Genomic DNA, 8,636 nt, shown 5'->3' with positions numbered 1-8,636 from the left:
GTAGAGGTCCAATTTCTTTCCTTTGCATGAGGCTACCCACTTGTCTCAGCACCATTTGTGGAAAAGACTCTTCTTTCCCTATTAAGTTATCTTGGGACCACTGTTGAAAATCAATTGATAATCAGTGTCAAAGTTTATTTCTGACTTCTCGATTTTGACCTGTCTATCCTATGCCAGTACTGCCCTGTCTAGATCACTGTGGCTTTGAAGTAAATTTTGATTTTAGGAAGCACAAATCCTCAGCTTTGTTTTTCTTGAAGGTTTTTTTTTTTTCCTTTTTTTTGCTCTTTGGCATCCTCTGAGACCCCATATGTATTTTAACATCACCTTGTCAATTTCTGGAAGACAGATAACTTGGATTTGATAGGAATTGTATGTGTGTGCTTACTTAGCACAAATACATACTGATTCTATAGATCAATCGAGGATTGTTTCCTTCTTAATGATATTAAGTCTTCTAGTTCAGCAACATGAAATATTCTTGCGTTTCTTTAAGAATTTAAAGCAAAAGTCTTGTAAAATTTGCTTCTAAGTATTTCTCCATTTGACATTATTTTTTTTTAGCTTTCCCTATCTCCTTTATACTTTATTTTTTTTTAATTTTATTTTTTTTATTTTTTAAATTTTAAAATCTTTAATTCTTACATGCGTTCCCAAACATTTGACATTATTGTAAATGAAATTGTTTTATTCATTTTATCTCATATTGTTCATTGCTAGCCTATATAGAAATACAATTGATTCATATACTTTGTATCTTTAAAAGTCGCCAAAATCATTCATTTGTTGTAATTGATTTAATGGGTTTCTTAGGATTTTCTTTATACAAAATTAGGTCATGTACAAATATAGTTTTACTTGATACAGAGTTCTCTTATTAACCCCCAGCACTTTAAATGTGTCATCCCACTGCTTTCTGAACTTCATAGTTTCTGATGAAAAATCAACTATTTATGCTGTTGAAGTTTCCATATACGTGATGAATTGCTTTTTGTTGCTGCTTTCAAGAGTCCTTGTCTTCATCGTCCAACAGTTTGATTATGGTGTGTCTAATGTAGATCTTTTTGAGTTTATCACATTTGGAATTTACTGATATTTTTACACATAAAAAAAAACAAATTTGGAAAGTTTCTGGTGACTCTTTCTTTAGATATTCTTTTGGCTTTGTGTCCCCTTTTCATCTCTCTTATCCTTCAAGAACTCCCATTATGTGTACATTCATAGGCTTGGTGGTGTTTCATATGTCTCTGAGCAACTCTTCATTTTCATTTATTGTTTTCTGTTTGTTCTTCATTGTATAGTCTCTATCAATCTATATTCAAATTCACTAATTATTTTTTTTCTGCAAGCACAAATATACTGCTGAGTCCCGCTAGTAGGTTTTTTTCAATTCGGTTATTGTATTTTAAACTCTAGAATTTCCATTTGTCTTTTTTTAAAATAATTTTTATCTCTTAATTGATATGCTCTGTTTGAAGAGACGTTATCATTATACCTTCCTTTTTCTTTTTTAAATAAAACCAAAACATATTTATCTAGAGCTGTTATTAAACTACAACTTCAATGTTTATTTTTAATATCAAAGATATCTCAGATCTCATTTTTTATTGTTTATAAGGAGACCCTTCTCCTACGACTGTTGCATGTAAAAACAGGCAGTGGTGAAAGAAAGTTGTCTTGTTTTTAAACAACCCTTTATTTTTTGGATGTTTTTGCTCAAAATCCAGCAGCCAAGTGAGGAAACTTCTAGAGAGCTTGGTTATCAAAATATTGGGGCACATTAAGTGCTTTCCACATCTTGAGAACTGGGAGCAAAGCTTTCATTTGAAACAGCAAAATGTTCTTGATGGATTTGTGTATGTACTTTTAATGTTGATTGTATCTAATGTATTAAATAGTAAGATTAACAGGAGTAGGCATGCACTTAGGGAAATTCACATTTTCCTATTATAGGAAAATTATACACATAGGATATCCTATAATATATAGGATATTATACACATCTTTAATACTGGCATGGAAAATACAACCAGTATTCCTCATTTAGATAGAAGCACTTAGAAAAGATATCTATTGCCTATGTGAACTTCCTAGTTAAGTCTTACACATTAAGTGATGAAATCCATCTAAAATATATTATGTTTTCTTGTCTTCTGAGACAACACCAAACGTATTTAGACTTAAAAAAATGATAACTGTTGGAAAGAATACCTGTTTATGAAAAGAGCCATGTAATGCATTTGAACTGTGGTATTGGAGAAGACTCTTGAGAGACCCTTGGACTGCAAAGAGATCAAACCAGTCAATCCTAAAGGAAATCAGTTTTGAACGTTCATTGGAAGGACTGATGCTGAAGCTGAAGCTTCAGTTCTTTGGCCACCTGATGCAGAGAACTGACTCACTGGAAAAGACCGAAGGCAGGAGGAGGAGGGGACGACAGAGGTCAAGATGGTTGGATGGCATCACCGACTCGATGGACATGGGTTTGAGCAAGATTTGGGAGTTGGTGATGGACAGGAAGACCTGGCGTGCTGCAGTCCACGGGGTGGCAAAGAGTCGGACACATCTGAGTGACTGAACTGAAGTGAATGTGAAGAAGGCAGATAGTTGTTGAGAGCAGTTGGCTTATTCTCTCAGCAGCCCACAATTTTCATGCTCTTTTGTCTGGTTTTAAGAATTTCTCTTCCTCTGTTAGGTTCCCAGCTTTTACTCTAACTTCTGCCAATGAGCCTTAACCTAATCCTTCATTTCTGAAAGCATGGTCTCCTTTAGTTCTTTGAGCATGTTTATTACAGCTGCTATGAACTCTTTGTTTGGATCCTCTCAAATGCAGTTTCTGTTTCCTACTTCTCTTCTTGATTGGTCATACTTTTTGCTTCTTTGCATTAGTTTTAATTTTTTTGAAAACTGGACATTTTAGATACTTATTGCTGTTTTTCAGTTGCTAGGTTGTGTCTGACTCTTTGTGACCTCATCGACTTCAGCACGCCAGTCTTCCCTGTCCTTCGCTATCTCCCAGAATTTGCTCAAGTTCATGTCCGTTAAGTCAGTGCTGCTGTCTAACCATCTCACGCTCTGTTGCTCCTTTTCCCATCAGTCTTTCCCAGCATCCGGGTCTTTTCCAATGAGTTGGCTCTTTGCATCAGGTGGCCAAAGTATTGGAGCTTCAGCTTCAGCATCAGTCCTTCCAATGAATATTCAGGGTTGATTTCCTTTAGGGTTGACTGATTTGATCTCCTTCCAGCCCAAGGGACTCGCAAGAGTCTTCTCCAGCACCAAAATTTGAAGGCATCAGTTCTTTGGTGCTCAGCCTTCTTTATGGTCCCCTTCTCACATCCATACATGACTACTGGAAAATATCATAGCTCTGACTATACAGACCTTTGCCAGCTTTTTAATATGCTATATGGGTTAGTCATAGCTTCCTTCCAAAGAGCAAGCGTCTTTTAATTTCATGACTGCAGTTATCATCCTCAGTGATTTTGGAGCCCAAGAAAACAAAATCTGTCACTGCTTCCACTTTTTCCCCTTCTATTTGCCACAAATTGATGGGACCAGATGCTATGATCTTAGTTTTTTGAATGTTGAATTTCAAGTGAGTTTTTTCACTCTCCTCTTGCACCCACATCAAGAGGCTCTTTCGTTCCTCTTCACTTTCTGCCATTAGAGTGGTATCATTTGCTGCTGAAGATGGAGAAGCTCTGTACAGTCAGCAAAAATAAGACCTGGAGCTCATTTCATGAGCTCTTTATGGCAAAATTCAGGCCTAAATCAAAGAATGTAGGGGAAACCACAAGGCCATTCAGGTATGACCTAAATCAAATCCCTTATGATTTTACAGTGGAGGGGATGAATAGATTCAGAGGGTAGACAGAATACCTGAAGAACTATGGACAGAGGTTTGTGACATTGTACAAGAGGCAGTGACCACAATTTTAGATAATATAGCAACTCTAGATATATTGCCCTAACTTTCCCCAGACTTGTTTTCTTGTTTATTTGGTTAGTGACTTTGCTGGAATATTTCAGTAAAATCCAGCCAGTCCTATTTATCTTGGCTGCTGGGATGTCTGATAATGTGGGGGTTAGACAGAGTTTGAATTATGTTTCTGTCACTTTGCTGAACAACCTTGAATGTATGGTATAACTTCTTTGTGCTGCAGTTTTTCATCTGTTTGATGGGGTCAATAATAATAACTAGTATTATAAATGCATATTATGAAGGACACACTCTTTCTGTGTTTTGTGTGGTGCTCAGTGATTCACTGCTGTTCAACTCTTTGAGGTTGCCTGGATTATAGTTTCAGACACCATGGACAGTAGCCCGCCAGCTTCCTCTGTCTGTAGAATTTTCTGGGCAAGAATACTGGTGTGGGTCGCCCTTCCCTACTCCAGGGGATCTTCCTGACCCAGGGATCAAACTAGTGTCTCCTGTGCCTCCTGCATTGGCTGGTGGCTTCTTTACCACTAGCGCCGCCTGGGAAGCCGTGGCTGCTGGGATGTCTGACAGAGACATAGCAGATTTTAATCTGTTCCATGGAGATACCAATAACTAGTATTATAAATGCATATTGTGAAGTATACACTTGTTATATGTTTTAGCTAATTTAATCTTCACAACAACCCTATGAAGTAAGTACTTACTAGTATCCCCATTTTACACATAACAGAACTGAGGCAGAGAGACTGAGTAATTTTCCCAAGCATACACAAGTAATGAGTGATAATTCTGGGATCTGAACCCAAGTGCCCAGTCCCACAGTTCCTACCTACCACTTATATATGGCATTTTGAGTTCAATATACATATTCAAGTGAATTGCCAGAGAGATCTTTTTTTAAAAAAACAAGAAATCTGCTTATTCTGCTCATCTACACGCTCTTACCCAGTTTAAAATGTGTTGGTGGGTCTACATCACTCAGGATCAAAGCAAAATCCCTTATTGCATCTCTAAACCCCCACCCCACCCCAGGCACTCCCAGGTCACCTCCTCATCATTCTCTCTGCTCCAGGAACCCTGGGCTCCTTCTGTTCCCTCACACTCACCAGGCTTCCCTTCCTGCCACAGGACCTTTGCCCATGCTGCTCCCACTGTCTAGAATGTTCTCCCCATCATCTTGCCTCCTCTCTACCTTCTAATTTCTGCTCATCCTATGCTTCCTCAGGGAAGCTCTCCCCAGCAACCTAGAGTAGATCAAGTCCTTCCCTTAGAGGGATTTGGGGCACCAGGTTACTGCTCCTTGAAGCACATTTATATTTTATTTGTGTGATTATTTCGTAGTATTGTAAGTTCTAGGATGTCAAAGGCACTGCTTGCATTTGGTAATCAGTATTGCTAGCATCTACCTTAGAGCTTTGTACTTAGCAAGGCCTTACTTATGTATTCTGAAATATTAACAAATGAATGAATAATTAATAGGTGCCTCTGACCTAGACTGTAGCACTGGGCTCATCCTTGGCTCAAAGGCAAGAATCCCAGAGTTGTGTCCATACTGCCCAGTGCAGCTGCTTACCTTAGCCAAGGATATCGCAAAGACCTCATACAGTTTTTTTTTTTTTCATCCAACAAAGATTTATTTAGTCCTTGTGTACTTGGTATTGTTCTAACAGCTGGGGTTTTAGTGGTAGACAAAAAAACCTTTGCTTTCATGGAACTAATATTCTGGTTGAGGTGGGTGGTATATAATAAATAAATAGTCAAATACTGTCTAGTGGAAGAAAACCAAAACAGGGCAAGTGGAATCAAGTGGGGAATGGATGACCACTTTTGCTAGAGTGGCTAAGGAGGCCTCTGTGATGAGGCTGTACCAAAACAGAGACTTGTAGAAAGTGACAGAGCCTAGAGAAACGCATTCTAGGCAGAGGGAAGGGCAGGGGCCACGATCCTGAGTAAGGAGCAGCCTCCCCTCATCCGCCAGGGGGCAGGAGGCCCATATGGCTGGAGCAGTGAGTCGGGGGACTGGGCAAGGATGGCACAGGGTGCTGGGGGTCACACCCCAGTACATCATGTGGAGGAGGCTGACAGCTACAAACAGTTGTCACTGTGCTTAACCTGTTTGAGGACCTGCTGGAAGCCCGCACTGGTAGACGACGGAGCGGGAAATGAGTCTGCTAAAGAGGCCACTTGTGCCCACTCGCCAGTACCCTTGGGTGAGTCAAGCAGGTCCCTGCTGCCACGTTCACTTAGGGTACCTTGCTGCGGAAGTGCTTCTGGCTTCAGAATCATTGTTTACAAAACGGAAGCACTTTCTGAATCCAGCCTTCCTCCTTCTCCACCTTCCTGTGCCAACCTCATGATTATGTGTGTGGAGTGAACTGGAGAAGCCAGCCAGGAGACTAAGAGGAATCCCCAGAAACTATGAGGCCCCGAGGAAGAAGCCTCTCCAGATGCTCTGGCTCAGAACACCTTGTGGTCAAGTGAGCACGGGTGGAAGCACAGGGGGCCGGGCCGGGCCCCACCCCCAGAGTTTCAGATCAGCAGGCTTTCCTCCAGCCCCACTGGTGGTCACTCCCTTCTACACTCATTCACGTGTTCATGACCCAAGGAGGACACCCCTCTGCCTGCCCAGGTCTTTTGCAAATTATATTATCTCAGTCCACAGCGCCCTCTCCTGACTTCTCTGTGGGTCTGCTTCTGCACTTGGGAGTCCTGCCTTGTGTGTCTGCCCAGAATTCTCCCTGACTGCCCTCTTCCCAGCCAGCATCCGAGGAATTGCTGGTCGCTACCTTGTGGGCCTTTTCAGTACGTGTTTCAAGAGGCTGTTTAGCATGGAAATTCAGAGACCTGGTCCCAGATGGCCAGACTCAGGCTTGCCTATCAAAAGTTCTGTGGCATTGACCTCAATTTCCTCATTTTTAACTTGTCAGAGAGGTCCTCCCCAGCCTCAGTTTCTATTGTTCTTTTGCCTCACTTAGAATAATTTAATATGATTTATTTACAATATTATTATAATATAATATAATGTGATGTGGAGATAAAGAGAGCTTCCTCTTCATGGATTTGCTAGGAGGATTCAGTGAGTTAATCTGCCTTCAGAGCAGTGCCTGATGCATAGTAAATTTTGAGTTAATCTTAGCTCTAGCCAACCAGTCCATTCTGAAGGAGATCAGCCCTGGGATTTCTTTGGAAGGAATTTTGCTAAAGCTGAAACTCCAGTACTTTGGCCACCTCATGCGAAGAGTTGACTCATTGGAAAAGACTCTGATGCTGGGAGCGACTGGGGACAGGAGGAGAAGGGGATGACAGAGGATGGGATGGCTGGATGGCATCATTGACTCAATGGACGTGAGTCTGAGTGAACTCCGGGAGTTGGTGATAGACAGGGAGGCCTGGCGTGCTGCGATTCATGGGGTAGCAAAGAGTCGGACACGACTGAGCAACCGAACCGACCGACTGACTCGCTATTCTGGAGCCATTCTGGTGAATGTTCAAACAGTTAAACCCTTCTTATTTGTATCCAAGGTGCTCTGGACAGTTCTTAACAGAATCACCTGGGTCCTTGTTAAAGGAGCATTCCTTCTTTGTCTCATAACTCTTGGATCATAATCTGAGGGGGTGAGTGAGGCTCTGGATTCTGCAGTTTTTATCAGCACCTCTGGGTGACTTTTTCTCTGCTGGGTAATTCTGATGCACAGCACGGCTTGAGAACAAGAGCTTGAATCAGTGAAGCCTGGGTCTGAATCCAACTGAGGCATCTGTTGTGGAGTGGCCTTGAGCAAGGCACTTCCATGGGACCCCAGGAACCTCGTATATCAAAGTGATACAAAGGCTGCCGCCAGCAGACTGCCGTGACCAACACATGGAGCCTTCAGCCTGGGCCTGACATGCCAGGAGTGCTCTACGACTTTCTGTGGGGACTCCTGGCTTTCCTGACTCCTCCAGAAGACTGACTTCTGACCAAGCTGGCACCAGACCAGGCCCCTTGTCAGCACAGTCAGAACTGGCCTCAGACGCACCCAGATGCTAACGAGTTTGCTCCTCCCTGGGTTCCCATCTGTCATCATGGCCCTGTTCTTTCTCTTCCTTCTTTCAGCCCAGGGTTATAGGCATCCGTCTGTAAGGACCCAGGTGGGGAGCCGGGATGGGTAAGGGCAAAACTGATTTCATAGAGGAAACAGGACTACACAGAAATTTTATACATATAATACTCCCATTATAAGTGCCTTCTTAAGAAAAGGCATGTTTTTTCATGTTTGAACTATACTTATTCAAGTTGTTTGAGAGTGTAAACCATTAATGCCAAGTGCTGGACATAAGAGAAAGAATGAATGAATGAAACCATACACAGGCGGAAGTTCTCACCGCAGAAGGGAAGGCAGTCTCGCAGAGAGCGGGCAGCAGCAAAGCTCTGCTTGAAAGCCACACGTGGGACTGGGGGGAGAAGCGCTCTTCCTCCTGCCTTCACTGACTCTTCGTCTACCTCGTCATCCACCAGTCTCAAAGAGCTTTAGAACGTGAGACCTGAAATCTCTCTCTTTCCCCATGCTTTTGGAGGGTGTATGTTTCTTTAGTTTCCTTGATGCTCTATTTTAAAATTTTCAGCCTAGTCTCAGGCTGCTCTAAGAAAAGGATACTTCTCCATATTTCAGTAAAGAGCAATAGTCACTTAATATTGACTTTTTCTCCTACGGTGCTT

The sequence above is a fragment of the Capra hircus genome, chromosome 13 (assembly GCF_001704415.2).
Source record: "Capra hircus breed San Clemente chromosome 13, ASM170441v1, whole genome shotgun sequence".
In the NCBI taxonomy this organism is placed as follows: Eukaryota; Metazoa; Chordata; class Mammalia; order Artiodactyla; family Bovidae; genus Capra; species Capra hircus.
This window is presented reverse-complemented; position numbering follows the sequence as displayed.